The sequence below is a fragment of the Protopterus annectens genome, chromosome 10.part0 (assembly GCF_019279795.1).
Source record: "Protopterus annectens isolate FY-2018-M chromosome 10.part0, PAN1.0, whole genome shotgun sequence".
In the NCBI taxonomy this organism is placed as follows: Eukaryota; Metazoa; Chordata; order Ceratodontiformes; family Protopteridae; genus Protopterus; species Protopterus annectens.
The window spans coordinates 423,437,154-423,453,794 of NC_056744.1; the positions used below are offsets into that span (position 1 = coordinate 423,437,154).

At 38.2% G+C, this 16,641-nt stretch overlaps 1 pseudogene; it reads left to right on the plus strand.

Moving 5' to 3' along the window:
• Positions 1-16,183: 16,183 nt before the first annotated feature.
• LOC122814620 lies at positions 16,184-16,352 on the plus strand (annotated as a pseudogene).
• The last annotated feature ends 289 nt before the right edge of the window (positions 16,353-16,641 follow it).

Sequence of the window (16,641 nt, forward strand, 5' to 3'; positions counted from 1 at the left end):
CCCAGACCCAGATGCAGTACCTAACTTCTGGTTAAAAGTATTAACATCTTTGCATAAAGATGTAGCCATGAGTAAGAACTATTTATATGCACACCCCGAAAAGACACCAACCTGGTTAACAACAGGATAAACAATGCTCCTACTTAAGAGAAAACCTGAAAGCTGCACTAAAAATTATAGCCCAATAATTTGCCTTCTGATGATGTATAAATTATACACTAGAATTGATGCCAGCAGAATTTCTAGTCATTTAGAAGAAAATTCAAGTATAGCAATAAAACAAGGGCAATAAAAGAACGTCATATAGAACAAAGGATCATTTGTTGTTTAATAATGTCATAGTGGAGAACTGTAAAAAGGGGAAAAATCAAAATATGGCATGGATTGACTACAAAAAAAAAACATTTGATAGTATCCCACACTCATGGATAAAAGAGTTCTTAAAAATGTATAAGATACACCCTACACTGATAAATTACATCACAGCAACCATGAAATAGTGACATACCACTTTGCAGTTAAGCTGTGATAAAGGACAAATGATTCTTCCAGAGATAAAAATCTAAAGGGGGATATTCCAGGGTGACTCTCTGTCACCGTTGCTCTTTTGCCTTGCCCTTAGCCCATTAAGCTGTCTGCTAAACAGATTAGGTAATGGTTATAATTTGGCTCCCAGAAAGCAACAAAGTGTAAAGACTTCTCATCTTCTCTTTGTCATTGATTTAGAAATGTATAGCTCATCCGATGAGGAACTGAAAGCAAAACAGCAAGTAGTCAAAACTTTTTCAGATGATATAAGAATGTCATTTGGTCTTGATAAATGTGCAAAAACAACCTTTAAAAGCAGGAAAGCTGCAGCACCAAGTAAACTTCAGTTTGGGACAAGAATGTGATATAAAGGAACTTGAGCAAGAGAGAATGTATAAATATTTGGAAATTGATGAATGATCAACAATAAAACATGAACAAATGTGAATAAAACTTAGTAATGAATATTTTAGAAGACTACAATTAATCCTGAAAACAGCATTTACATCTAGGAACAACATTCAAGCTATAAACCAATTTGCTCTCCCTGTCCTAACTATTAATCCTGAAAACAGCATTGACATCTAGGAATAAAATTCAAGCTATAAACCAATTTGGTCTTCCTGTCCTAACTTACATTTTTGGAGTGACTGACAGACCCCAAAAGGTGTTGGATAGATTAGACAGGAAAACAAAAAGGTGCTTCATGCTCACCAAATGATTTATAAAAATCAGTGCATACCAATATTATATATTCTCCATTCTGAAGGAGGTATGGGCCTCCTTGAAACTGATTACATGTATTGATCTGCAATCATGGGACTGCATACATATTTGCTGACCTCACGAGACCCACATAGTGAAAAGTTTGAAACGTGAGAAGAATAAATCTAAGATGACTAGAAAAAAAATCAGGTAGCAACTGAATGTGCCCAAAAAAAAAAAACAATGAATATAAGGTGAAGGATCAGATGAAAAGGCAAGAAATGTGGAAAATGCATAAATATAGTTGCAAGTATAGAAAATTCCTGGAAGAACCTCATGTTGATCAGGATCAAATGCAGGAATGGTTAAGGAGAGGTGAATTCAAACCAAAAGATGAAAGGTTAATATTGGTGGCCCAAGATAGTGGACTATGTACACATTGGTTTACAAAGTCCATTGAACATGTGGGAGAAACAGACAAATGTTGGTTTTGTAAAACAGAATTGGAAACAGTTGCACACCTTATTGCTGGTTGTGACATACTAATGGCAGAAGGACTGTATACTGAAAGACATAATAATGTGGCAAGACTGTTGCACTGGGGATTGCACAAACATTATAATACTGAAGTAGCTGAAAACACTGGAAACAGCTACAAAGCATCATAGAAAATGATGAAGTCTACATCACATGGGATCACCCATTACCAACAGTTCAAAAGACAGATGTGACAAAAACGGATATAGTGGTTCATGAAAAGAAGACAAAAGTAACATTGATCATTGAAATCGCTACACCCAGTGACTACAGTGTCTTGTATACAGAGACACAAGGTCATAAAATATCAGGATTTGCAGGCAGAAGCAAGGGCAATCTGGAAGAAAGATAACCAGATGGTTACAATAGCAGTAGGAGCAATGGGTCTTATAAAATAGAATCTACAATTGTATTTATATATGTTAGCAATACATGTAGCTCTGTACGTATTGCAGAAGGAGTCATTACTGGGCACATTGTGGGTGCTGCAAAGAGCACTTCTGGCTGACATGCTAAGTAGACAATACTAATTTCATGAACATTAATCATATTTTGACTTGGGAATGGGATCTATTCCCATCATGGTATTAGAAACACAAAGCATTTGGAGAAATTAAAAAAGAGAAAATATTATATTCATAAAGTAGCAGAAAGTGCCCTAAGAACTAAGCCAACATGAGAGTGGAGAAAAGAGACTCTACCGAAAGGGGTGACTGTAGTTAGGGGTACAGAGAATAGGCAAGAGTGAACTGGAATTTACTGGAGAAAACTGGCAGAGGAACCAAGGTATTAGTTCTAGTATATGACAATTACACTTAAATGTTTGCACTGTACGAAATCTCATTTTTTTTGTATGTTATAAAATACATTGTTTAGTTTGGGGTTGTTTGTCTTGTTTGCCTGCATTTTTTCAAGATGTTTGACACCTATTTTGTTCTTATCTTGGTATTCCTTGGTACAGGAAGTTCTGGTTCTTTTTCTTGCTCATCTGATACTGTATTATATAACATTTTTGGCTGTCATCTAAATTTGGTTTGAAAACACTTTTTTTGCTTTTTAAAAAAATTAAAACATTTGCTTAATTTTAAGTAATGTACCTTATTTTCATATTATTAAACTAAGCTTAGTGTTGTCTTTAATTTCTATTATTACAAAAATAAAGCTATAACCATATATCATAAATGCTGTAAGACATATAGAGGTGTGCAGCACCAGGATATTACTGCACAGCCAAGCTCATAAGGTACTCACTTATTGGGTCAGTATCTCATTATACACCATATGTGCAGTAATATACATTCCATGCACACCCCACCATATTTTATTCCTCCATATTGTTATTGGTCTACACCTTATTGCTTACATATCTGTGTCAGTGTGTGTGTGTGTGTGTGTGTGTGTGTGTGTGTGTGTGTGTGTGTGTGTGTGTGTGTGTGTGTGTACGCACGTGCACACGTGTATGCATGTGTATGTATACTGCTAATACTGTACACATCTTACAAAGTGTATGTACATTCTGGATCTCTTACTCAGAAAGGATCTCTACATTTCACACACAGACACACAGGCACTGATCCTGTTACTTTATTTATATGACTGCTGCTTTTGGAGCTAGACAGTATTCCTTTTCTGGTCAGATCCTGAAAATGGTCCATGGGATCACTGCTCTACCTCAGTTAACAAATGAAAATAAAAAAAAAAATAAAATAAAAACGGCTAAATAAAAATCTACAACCAACTTACAGAGCAGTACACAATATACAATCAACTAACAAATGGTAACAGAACCGTTAAAAGAATCAAACTATCTTCTAAAAGAATACGCAATGAAAAATAAAGCACTATATCACTCAATACACTATATAAAAAAACAATAACCATAAACTACGGTGAATATTCTGGAACCAAGTTTATATATATATATATATATATATATATATATATATATATATATATATATATATATATATGTATGATACATTTGTAATATCAAACAGCTCAAAAGCTGAAAAACATTACTAGGATCACAAAACATGGAAAATTGGAATTCAGTGAGATTGTGGTACACTGGGGTCTGGGAATTTTCCTTTTCCCTCTGTAATTTGATCTCAGAGTTGGTATATTTTAAAAGCAGGGGATGGGTTGCAGGCAGTCTATGTGCCACATTTATTGGCATTTGGAGGTTCAACATTTTGTTTTGTTGTAATGTCATTTCATGTTTTGGCCTTTCAACATTACAGATGTATTCCACATGCCCTCCTGCAGAAAAAGATTGTTTTGTAATATATGGCTGTTTTTGATTAATTTGGTTGATTTTGTAATAGAACATGGCTGTGCAATGTTTTGGCAGTGATTAGTTCCATATTGACTAAGCAAGCTGGGAGTGTAATAAACCAATTTTAAATGTAAAAAAACAATTCTAAAGATAAAAGTGATAGAGTTAAACTTACAGTATACATCATTTAGCTAAAATTATTTGTTTTTATCTATATGTTTGCCATGTGATTATTTATATTAAGCAGAGTTTATATAACTTGTGAGGACTAGTGACACCATGGAACTTCATTTTTAGAATCACACTGTTATTTAAGTGGTAATGGTTAAAATTAAATAAAGCTGTTGAGTGTGATGGTGCAAATATGCACATTTTTTATAAAGCATTAAGGAATGTATCTTGTTTGTTTACGTTCTTGTTTATTAAGACACTTTTTTTGCATTCTTTTTTTCTTGCGCCATGCCTGGTGACTATCAGTTCTGTGTTCATTTCTTTCCCATTAGAGGGACAAGAGCTGAGCACTGCATGGCTTCCATTCAGGCAGCCTTGAGAGACTTTCTGATCCTCCCCTTACTCATGCAGCTGATGTGCACGTTCAGACACATGAGAACCTGGTGTAATTTCCTCTGTGACTGAGTGCATCCCAAATTGTCATCCTCATCATCATCAGTCCCCTTTTCCTATTTTCTACATGGATCAGCGTGTCCTGTCGACTGTTGCTGTCTCTTTCTATGCAATACCAGTCTCCTGATTTCTTCAACACTCATGCCTGACTGTCTCACACACGGTCCATCCACCTCTTTGCTGGATACCCTCATTTCCGCTTGCATTCTTCCTGTCTGTCTCAAATCTTCTTCTTCACCAGACTGACTTTTGCTTTTTTTCACATGTACCCGAACCATCATTATTTGTACTTTTTGACCTTTTCTGCAATTGGTGCAACCGTGACTTCTACTCTTACATCCTCATTTATGCTTCATAAATGCTGCCAAAGAGATGCTTCATGCCGTTAGTGGGAGACTGTACCTGTTTTACAAGTAGGTGATAACATTGCAATGGGCAAACCACCACCCTTCCTTCAGTTATGGTTGGCTGCTGTCTCCTACCTTCTCCCATTGGCTTCTCCATTGTTTTGCTTATTAGATGACAACAGGTGATCTGTGTCACATTCATGCTTTAATCTCTGTCCCATGATGCTGATTAATAGCATATTATTAGAGATATCTGTGTGGCTTTTAAGTGTTTTACAACAAGGAAGTTTGCTATGGTATTTTATGGACTAACGTTAACTATTCATTTGATAAACACCTGTTTTCACAAAGCCTGTCAGAAATACACTAATCTGAGTATTTTTATTCAAAGTAATACATATTTCTTATAATCTAAAATATATATGAAATTACATTTTATTTTCTGAAGACAAAAATTTTCTGTTTTTCTGTTTTCATTTTTTTCAGGTGTTGTACAATGATGTGCAACTTATTTTATAATGTTGTGGGCTGGCCACTTACCTTGGTTAATTTTTTTCCTCCTAACTTACAAACAGACAAACAAACAAAATAATTAAATATAAAACCTTTCCTGTGGTGCAAACCCTGTCTTTCTACCCTCTGTAATAGCCAATCAGGTAAATAAGTTATAGTTAGCCCTCCATGGATCATAATGCCTAAACTGTAGTCAATCCAAATATTGACAAACATTCTGGTCATGGGGGATTTCAATTATTTCAGCATCAACTGGGAAACCTACTCTAGCCTTAACTCACTAGCGCAAAAGTTCCTTGACTTTGTTAACTCAAATGCCCTGGAACAAATTGTTCAAACCACAACAAGAGGAATAGACATACTAGATCCGGTCCTCAATAACATGACAAACAAATGCACCACCGCAACTGTCGGACTCTCACTAGTTAAATCTGACCACAAATCAGTCACCTTTGAAATGGCACTAACACCAGAACTCACAAAGGGTGAAATCAGACTAAAAAACTTCACCAAAGCAAACTATACCCACTTGGGGAAGGTATAAATGCATTCCAAGCCCACCCCCAGCTGGAACTGGTAACTACACCTAAGCTTACACTAAAGCCCTTTGCAATCACTTGTACAAGTGTATAGACTCAGCTGTTCTAGATGGAATCAAAGCCAAAGCCCCAAGTAAAAAAAGCCACCTTGGTGGACATCCAGCATCAGCAAACTTTACAACAAATGCAAAAAGTTGCTGTCTAAGGAAACTAAGGTGAGGCTCCAGCAATGGAAAAGCACCCTCCTCAGACTCAACAGGCAAATAAGACAATATGTCAAATCTTCTAAAGGTATCTTTGAGAAAAACTTAGCAATCACGGCCAAGGATAATCATAAGGCCTATTACAGCTACGTATGTAGCTTAAACGGTAGGACTCAAACATGTGCCTAACTAATGACTAACGGTATCACACACTGATACCACAGAAGTAATAAAGCTGCTAGTGGACAGATCTGGTGAAACTTTCACTCCCTTATCACCTTCAAACTTATCACAAACCTTGCCCCCAACCCCCCCCCCCCTTACATATCTGAAAAGCAGGTCATTAAAGCCTTGTCTAAGACAAAAGACACAGCCTCTATGGGACCAGACAGCATCTCAGGCTGTCTTCTAAACAAACTAAAGCATGAACTAGCATCACCATTAAGTACCCTATTCAATCACAGCCTAGCCACAAGCTTTGTTTCTATGGAATGGAGAACAATAATTTCCCTCCACAAAGGTGGCTTAGCAACAAACGCAGGGAATTATAGACCCATAAGTCTGACCAGCCTCATCTGTAAAGCCATAGAACATATCATCATGGACCTCATAAATAAAGACATAGGTGACCTCCAAACCCTGGATTCAACCCAATTCGGTTTTGTCAAGGGCAAATCCTGCCTGTTAAACCTGGTGGATTTCTTTTAAAATGTGACCAGGGCCATTGACGAGGGCAAATCTGTGCATACAGTGTACGTTGACTTGGCAAAGGCCTTTGACACAATCCCACACTCAGGCATTACTGATAAGTTTAGCAAACTGAATATACACCTTTTTGCTGTAAGATGGGTTTCCAACTCACTAACAAACTGGTCACACACTATCAAAGTGAGTGACTCCACATCAACCAGCAGACCTGTCATCAGTGGGGTTCCACAAGAGTCCGTGCTGGGCCCTCTACTGTTTGGTATATACTTCTCAGAAGTTCAGGCCAAAACTAAGGGGCTGTGGCTGACCAAGTTTGCAGATGACTGTAAACTGGGTGTAATTATTGAATCCCCAAATAATGTCAGTATACTTCAGGAGGGTCTTACACTGACCAACAACTGGTGTCTTATTCATGGTCTCAAACTGAATGCAAAGAAATACGTCATCATTCTCTTTGGTAAGAACAATGTCCTTTCACACTATCAAATTAACAACAATACCCTATGTACCTATCAAGTGGTAAGAGATCGGGAGATCTGCGATCATATGTAGACTGTGACCTTAACTTTGCCCATCATGTGTCTACTGTAATAAAGAAGGCTTTCTACATAGCACACTTGATTAGCAAAAGCATCACCTCTAGAGCAAAGGAGGTTATAACCCCTCTATATTCCTCACTAATAAGGCTCATAATTGAATATAATGCCCCTTTTGGCATGTACCGTACAAAACACCTGCAGTAATTGAAGAGAACTCAGAGGTTTCTAACTAAGAAGATCAAGAGACTCCAGCATGTGCCATACACAGACTGACTAAAGTTCCTGTCACTATACTCTGTATTGTATAGACTTCTTAGGGGAGACTTATACCTGGCTTACAGAGCAATCTCCCACCCAAATCTAATGAATTTGCTGCAGATCTATAATCACATGGGACTAGATCTACCTATTCCAGAGACATTAATATGGCCTGCGACTTGAATAGGACATGCTGGAGAGACAGATTTGTCTCGCAGTGACTACCGTGTCTTTGGAATAGGTTACCAGCAGAGCACCTCTATGACACTGTTCAAAAGAAACCTGGATGAGTGGATGGGGCACCATAAATTCTTACCTGGGATAGCGCCCACAATCCTCATGGACATGGGCAGTCATTAATGAATACAATTTTGGGTATTGACTAGAGAATCTATGGTATTAGATTGAGATGAAACGGCTAGGCTTGAAATGGCCTAGTAACTTCCTATGATCCTATGATCCTATGATCTCATAACTGCAAAATAATTTTAGTCCTCTAGAAGTATTTTATTGTTTGTTGATATACACTCACTGTGTGATTCAACTGAGTATAAGACCCAAGATAAAAAAAAAGTCATGCATGACATAATGCCTTCTGTATTGCAATATATGACATATGCCTAGGGATCAATGCATGTTTGTGCATAACTTGCGATTCATGGCTGTAATGCTCATAGCCATAAACTCAAACAGACTCTAAGATGTAAAGTATGCCATACACACTACATTTTACACAATTCTCTATTTATTTTATTTTATTTTTTTTGGATGTGTGCAGTGGGATGTGCTAGAATTTAAATAAAAATGCCATAATTGGCTTAAATCTATCATTTCATTATTTTTGTTTTGTTTTATTGGAAAACGCATATTGTCTTGGAAAATGCAGTGTCTAGGGGTGGAGATGCTACATATGTGGGAGAGGTTGCTGTACATGGTGTGTGCAGTTTTGGGTTTGGAGATGAATTTTAGAGCTTGGTACACATTATGGTGTAGAATTCCATAAACACTGTCTACACCTCTGCATAGATTGAAATGAACATGTACTGACTGCATCTGGTTATGTTGCATATTGCAGTTAGCATAACGGTTAAGTGACGATTAATGGGGTCAAGTCAGGAAACAGAGGAAAAGGGATGATGTATTCTCTCTCAGTGTTTCTTATCTTTTAAAAGCAGGCACAAGGACAAATCATACTTTACAAACTTCTTATGTCTTATAGTCCAGGAAATAACATTAGGTCTTGTGTTCATAGTCTGCTGTATTTGTTACCTTCTATTTATATATGCTATTTTAATTATGCTTAAATGTTGACTGTACATTTGGACATTAATTTTGTGATGTTTTCTTAATATCGTATGCACCATAAAGTATACAATGTCCATGGGAATGAGTACATTATAAATACATTTTACTTTATCTTAAATCTTTTGCCAGGAACAAAGTGTTAGTACAGTATCTTATGTTTGTCAAGTCAGCACAAACATTGAGAAAGGAATGAGTTAGAACACATGATAAACAGGGAGTACTTTGAGAAGTTGTATAATGAGCTATAGCTGAACATTATTTGTGCCTCATGAATTGAAACAGAAAGCTCTTTTTTTCTAGCATCAACATAAAATACATTAGATAAAGACATTAGATTGTCTGTAACAAAATACCCCACCTAATAAGAAGCAAAAGGAATACAAAAGTTGTTTTTATACTAATGAATTAAAAAAAGGTTAAGAATAAAACATTGTTTCCAAAAAGTCCATCTTATATTTATTTATTTGTTTGTTATTTCTTTCACATTTGTTAACCGTGTTGGTCCAATTGAGCACAGACTCATTTTCAGTGGAGAACTGAGGAGAAAGGCTCCAAGAAAAAATAATTACAATTTTACAGAAATACGTTTCGCAAAAAGTAAACAAGAACAATTTCACAGAGTACATATATAGAAAGATTGCACAATTTTGTGTAAATATGAAAAAAAGTAGTGACAACCATAGAGAAATATACCCAATAATAATCAAGTAATTATAATGATAAAAATATGAAATAGAGCAAATTAGACATAATATACAAGTAATTATAAACATGGTACATTCATACAGATTTTATAGCTCTATAGCATTTCTTAAGTAGGATAGAACAAGAAACTTACAGCACAAAAATGGGAGACACAAATGTTAGAATCAGGATTAGGTAGAGCCATGGCAGGGGCACCAGGTTTTCTGGAGAAAGTGCTTTAGTTCATTTTTGAAGCTGTTAGTGTAATTCTACACAAATTGGCAGGGAGGTTGTTCCAAAATTTTGTTATGGAGGATTTATATAAGAGATTGCCAATGTTCATTTTGGGCCTATAAATTTGAAGGAGTTTTTCGGTACTGCGTAAGGGAAGGGAATGGGTATAGTAAGTGACTAGATTGGAGAGAGAGGGACAAGCTGTGGGTTTATTGAGAAGGAAGTGGGTTATGTGAAGTCGGGATACTTTGAGATGATGTCAGTGTAGCTTTTTGAGAACAAGGTAGTGGTGGATAGGATTAGGTAAGTTAGCTGCAAATTTTGCTATTTTATTGTAAGTCTGTTCAAGTTTGGAGAGCAGGCAGGATTGAAGGTTGGTAAGAACTGGGCCTCCATAGAGGAGGCTAGGAAGCAGATAGGCTTGGGCCAGGGTGAGTCTGGAATCAGAGGACAGGAGTTTTTTGTTAGTTTTCTTAATTGATTGCTCAACGTGTAAGTCAAATTTTAGTTGGTTGTCAATTGCCATTCCTAGTAATTTTGTATGAGTTTCAGTGTTAATGATGGTTTTATTTAGTGATAAGATGGAGAAGAAGAGCTTAAGGTGATCACTGGCCTTGGGGAGAAAGAGAATAAGCTAGTTTTCATTTAGCCAGCTTAAAACTGAAAGGAAAGATTGGTGTGTATGTGTCTGTAGTTGTGAGATACAGTTAGAAGATGTAATCAGAGTAGAGTCATCTGCATATTGTATTAGGGTAGAGAGGGTAGTCGAAGAATGGAGGTCATTGGTGAAGATGTTAAAAAGAAGGGGTCCCAGGATAGAGCCCAAGGTACGCGAGTGTGTATGGGTAGAAACATAGAGCAGCAAGACTGCCATTTGACTGATTGTAGTCTGTCTGTGAGATAGCTGGAGAACCAAGAGAGAGTTGAGCTGGAAAGATTTAGGTTAGCCAGTTTGTTAAGTAGTTTGGAGTGCGATACCATGTCAAATGCTTTAGAAAGTTCTAAGAACAGACATGAGACCAGTTTGTTGTTATCCCTAGCTTCAGCAATAGTGTGATTAAAGAATAGAAGGGCTGTAGAGGTACTGTGGTTTGGTTGAATCCCATGTTGGGTAGGAGTCAGGAGGTTATTTTGGATGAGGAATTTCTGGTTATGTACTCATTTTTGAAGAATTTTGGATAGTGGGGAAAGTATAGCAATGGGTCTATAATTTGAGGGGTCATTGGAGTTGCCACTTTTGTGAAAGGGGATCACATAAAAAGATTTCCAGATTCTGTGTATAGTATCGTCTTTAATAGATTTATTAATAAGTATTGAGACTGGATAGGCAATAGTGCTGGCTGCTAGTTTGAGAAAGTGAGGGAGAAGATTGTCAGCAGAGGGAGAGCAAGGTTTAAGTTTTAAAAGGAGAGACTTTATATAGGAGGTAGAGATAGGTTTGAGAGATAAACATGTTTCATTATTTTTTGTTTGAGGTGGTGTTTTTTTGGGGGGGGTTGTGGTTTGAATTTGCCAGGTTGCTAATGGTATCAATAAAAAACTGGTTAAGGAGAGAGGCGGTGTCTTGGTCTGAGAGGTTAGGGTAGGGGCTGGGAATTTGAAGCCTGTCAGGGTGAAGGATTGAGTTGATATTTTCCAGAAATGTTTTGGGTTGGATTGATGAGTGGTTTGTGCCTTAAGGTAGAATGTTTTCTTATCATTATATATTTATTTTGGTGTGATTTCTTAGTTCTTTAAATAATTTGTGGTGAGTGGGGATTTTTTTTTTTTTTGCCATGTTTTCCTGATGAAGTCTCTTTTGTGTATTAGTGTATGGGTTTCTTTACTGAGCCAGGGGGCATAGTTTGATTTTATTCTTATTTTACGAGGGGGTGCTAATGAGTCAAGAATGCCAAGAAAGATGCGATTGAGTTCAAGCACAGCATCATTGAGAAGAAGTGAGTGAAGATTAGACACGTTAATAGAAGAGAGTCTATCATTGAGAATGGAGGGGTTGAAGTCAGCGAGCTTATAGCAGAATTTGTGTAGATGTGATTTATTTAGCTGGGGAGTATATCTTTGTATACTGATGGGTAAATGATCAATGAGGGCATCTGGAAGTATTCTAGGGTTATGGTAGAGCTGGGGGTTGCTACACAGGATCCAGATGAGTGTTGTGCCATGATTGGAGTTTTTGTTTAGTCTTGTAGGGTGGTAATTAGCTGAGTAAAGCCAAACAAATTGATGCTTTGGGCAGGGGAGGTGGTGTCCAGGGTATTCCAATCAATGTTTACATCTCCTAGCACGATAGTTTCATAGGGTATGTTTTCACACAGCCAGGAAAGAATGTTTTCAGTAATAGAGATGTTCTTACCAGGTGGGATATAAATAGAGGCAATAGCAAGCTTTTTATGGTTGTTTAGGTGGCAATTTAGGATTAGGATTTCGGCAGGCTGGAAGTCAGGTATAGTAACAGGTAGGGGAGATAAAGTCAGGTGGTCAGAGTAAAGGACTGCCACACCTCCTCCTTTTTTTGTGGTTCTATCCAGTCGGTAGATGTTATAGCCGGGGGGAGGGTATAATATCAGAGTTAGGGATATGGGGTTTAAGGCAGGTTTCTGGTAGTGCTAGTAAGTGAGGGGAATAATTTGAGATCCAAGCATGAAGGTCAGTAACTTTATTCAATAGGCTTTGTATGTGAATGGCTAGAATAGATAAGTTCTTTGGAGAATGGGGGTAGGGATACTGGAAGCTGGGGATGCAATGTGGGTGGGAGTAGTGGTTAGAAGGGGTGTGGGATGGATTGTTTGAGCAGAGACTGGGTGTGATATAGATGGCCCTGGGTTAGGGTGGATGTCACCTGCTAGCAAGAGTATGATAATTAATGTGATGAGTTTGGGAACAAAGCACTTTTGAGTAACATGTTTAGGTTTAAGTCTAACAAAGAGGGTGGAAATAGTTGGACTATTTTATATTGAAATAGGTGAGTAAATGAGGTGTTGTGTGGTGAGGGAGAAATGGTAAATGTAGTGGTAAACTGGCTGCTACTAAAGTAGGATAAGGTAGGTGCTGGTTTTAGATAGTAGAGGTTGGTATGATAAGATGTAAGGAAGGTGAGTAGAAGTAGTAGTGAAGTTATCAAACTTATGAACATGGTTGGGGGGTTGATTGGTTTTGGAGTTGAGAGGACAAGGGAGTGTTGTAAAAGTGAAAAGCAGGGAGAAACTGAGGTTAAAAGAGTGGAGAGTGGTTTATGGTGTGAGAAGAGGGAAAATAATGTGTGAGAGGTGAGTGGGTGGAGGCTGATTGGATAATTAGTGGGAGGGGACAAGATGCATAGAGTATAAATGTAGGGTATGTGGGGGTGTGTGAGAATTGGGGGTAGGGGAGCGGAGTGAGCCTGAGCAGAGTGATGGCAAATGGAGCAGGATGAATCTCTAGAGGGACAGCCAGCAGAAGTAAAAGAAAATAAAACAATCAGTACAGTTTTCCAATGGCTAAACAGTAAGTGGGTAGTTCCAGTGAAAAATAATAGAGTGTTTGCTTTATCACACTGGTAACAATTAAGGCTAGTCAGCCAATGTGTTAGCTGCGGTACTGCACAGTTTAGGCCTTTGTCTAGTAAATAATAATCGTGAAACAAACTGAGAGTGGAGCATCAAGGTAAGTGAATGGAGGGACACCCGGTGGCTAGAGTTAAGGATTACAGCAGAAGCACTGAAGGTTGTTTAAAACAGGTTACAGGAGATAAAAAATACAACATACATGCACTTTAAAGTGTTTTAGATTGAGGTTTAACAGTTGCTGCTACTATATTCAGAGCAGGATGCTCCCAACTGTTAAGGGCAAGCAATAGCATAGTTCCTGCTCTCACCCCTCTTAACTTCTGCACACAGCAACAGTTATCCCACTCCACAAAGGGGGAGCCACCACTGATCCCGGGAACTATTGATGTATTAGCCTGACGAGCCTGGTCTGCAAGGCCATGGAACGTATCATCATGGAACTCATAAACAAAGACATTGGTAACCTCCAAACTCTGGATCCCACCCAGTTCGGGTTTGTGAAAGGCAGATCATGCCTCCTGAACCTGATCAACTTCTTTGAGGCAGTCACCAAAGCCGTAGATGAGGGTAAGGTGGTTCACACAGCCTATCTTGACCTCGCCAAGGCTTTCAACACCATCCCCCATTCTGGAATTATAGCTAAACTCACTAAACTAGGTATAAATCCCTATGTCACAAGATGGGTTGCCAACTGGCTCACTGACAGAACCCACACTATAAAAGTTGCAGACTCCAAATCTGACCTCAAAGCAGTGACAAATGGAGTACCACAGGGTTCAGTCCTGGGACCTCTCCTGTTTGGTATCTACTTCTCTGAAGTACAGGTTAACACAGAAGGCCTCTGGCTAATGAAGTTCGCAGATGACTGCAAACTAGGAGCCATAGTCAAGTTCCCAAATGATGTGGACATCCTACAGAAGGGCCTCGCTGAGACAGATGCCTGGTGTCAGAGCCATGGCCTCAAGCTCAGTGCCAAAAAGTGCAGTGTCATCCCCTTTGGTAAAAACTCTGTACCCATGAACTACCACATAGGCAGCAATCTACTTAACACCGAATGTGTGATAAGCGACCTTAAGACCCAGGTGGACAGTAGTCTCTCCTTTGATAGTCACATCACCACAGTAGTCAGGAAGTCCTTCTACTTGGCACACCTCATCATAAAAGGGTTCTCATCCAGGAAAAAAGAGGTCATTGTTCCCCTCTACTCAACACTTATTAGACCCATTATAGAGTACAGTGCCCCTTTTGGAATGTACCTCACAAGACATCTGCAGCAGCTGGAAAGGCCACAGAAGTACCTCACAAAGAGGATTACTGGCCTCAAACAAATGCCCTACACTGACCACCTCAAAAAACTCCAGCTTTACTCCGTAGCATATCGCCTACTCCGAGGTGATCTCTGCCTAACATATAAAACTATGTCAAACCCAGAGCAGTTGGACATGCTACACCTAAAGAAATCCCAATCCCTCCAAGCTACATGCTCTAGGGACCTAAACCTTTTCACCACAATAAACAGTACATGCTGGAGGGATAGATTCCTGTCCCAGAGACTTCCCATACTCTGGAACAAGCTACCCATCTATGTCAAGCAAAGTTCTTCATTAGCACTCTTCAAGAAAAATCTTGATGAGTTGATGGGAAATAGGAAATACACCCCAGGGTTCACTTCTGTGTCTCTGCTTGAAAGTGGCACAGGAAAATAACTTTCTTGGGTGGCGTAAGCCAGGGAACCTTGTTGGCTAGGCTTACGTAGGCCCTTGGGCAGATAGCCTAGTACCTACCTATGAACCTATGAGCTTACTTCTTCCCCTGACTCCCTCTCCCTTCATCCTTCTTCCATAATTTCCCCTTAACATCAGCCTTCCTATTTCACCACCTCCTCTCTCTATTACATATGCTTACCCTCTTTTTTTCACTAGATATTGTACGTATTTTTCTCCCCACATACAATCAGAATGCTTTTCAGCCCAACTTGGTGCAGAAGCTACTAATATCCTCATTTACACAAACCCTTCTCTACTGTTTTTATTTACACTAGTACATCTCTATTACTTTTATAATGTATAACATCTTGTATCAACTCCTCACGATTTTTGCATTATTAGCTTTTGTATTACTTCTGTTTGATTTTGTACTTTAGTTCTGTGTTTTTAATATTGTGTTAACTTCTGTTGATTTTTGACTTGTATGTCTATACATGGAGCTTTTCTCCCTGGGCCTCCATTGAAAAAGGGCTCATCTCGGCTTAATGGACTTTCCTGGTTAACAAACTGCAAATAAAATAAATAAATAAAAAAATAAAGCTGTGAGGAATGGGAAAGCTTGTCCAGGGACTTAAAATACACTTTAAAGCATTTTGGGTTGAAGTTTAACAGTTGGGGCTGCTATATTCAGTGCAGGATGCTCCCAACTGTTAAGGTCAAGCAATAGAGTAGTATATAGCTGTGAGGAAGGTGGAAGGCTTGTCCAGGGACTTAAACTAAATCAACAGAATGCCCTCGTGAACACACGTATTAAAAAAAACACAGTTCACTTACAGTTATTACAAATATTATAGTCTAGCCAAGGAATTGTTAGCCTGCTAGGTGAGCAGGCTCTTCCAGGGAGACGAGTGCAGCAAGGGGAAAGTGGAAGGAAAATAAATCATATGTAGTATCTGTTCTTATGAGTTTAATATTTCATATGTCTCTTATCTGGGAACCATATATTAAATTGATTTTTGGAACTGTGAAATGGAATAGGGGCTTGCTTCATCCACTCACACATCAAACATAGCATATTACACTATATTATAGTGTAATATGTGTGCATTTATGTGTGTGTGTGTGTGTGTGTGTGTGTGTGTGTGTGTGTGTGTGTGTGTGTGTGTGTGTGTGTGTGTGTCTATCTCATAAATTCATTTCAACTACAAGCATTTATTGTTTTTATTTGTACTTATCATGTACAGCAGGGTTTCAAAAAAATTTATACTGGAGTAAAGCACTCTGCAAAAGTTACAAGCATTACCCAGACAGTTGTGATTCTGAAACAATGATTGTGGATGTTGTATTTAGATGAAAAAAATATATTTATTCACCGACCATTAGTGCTGTGT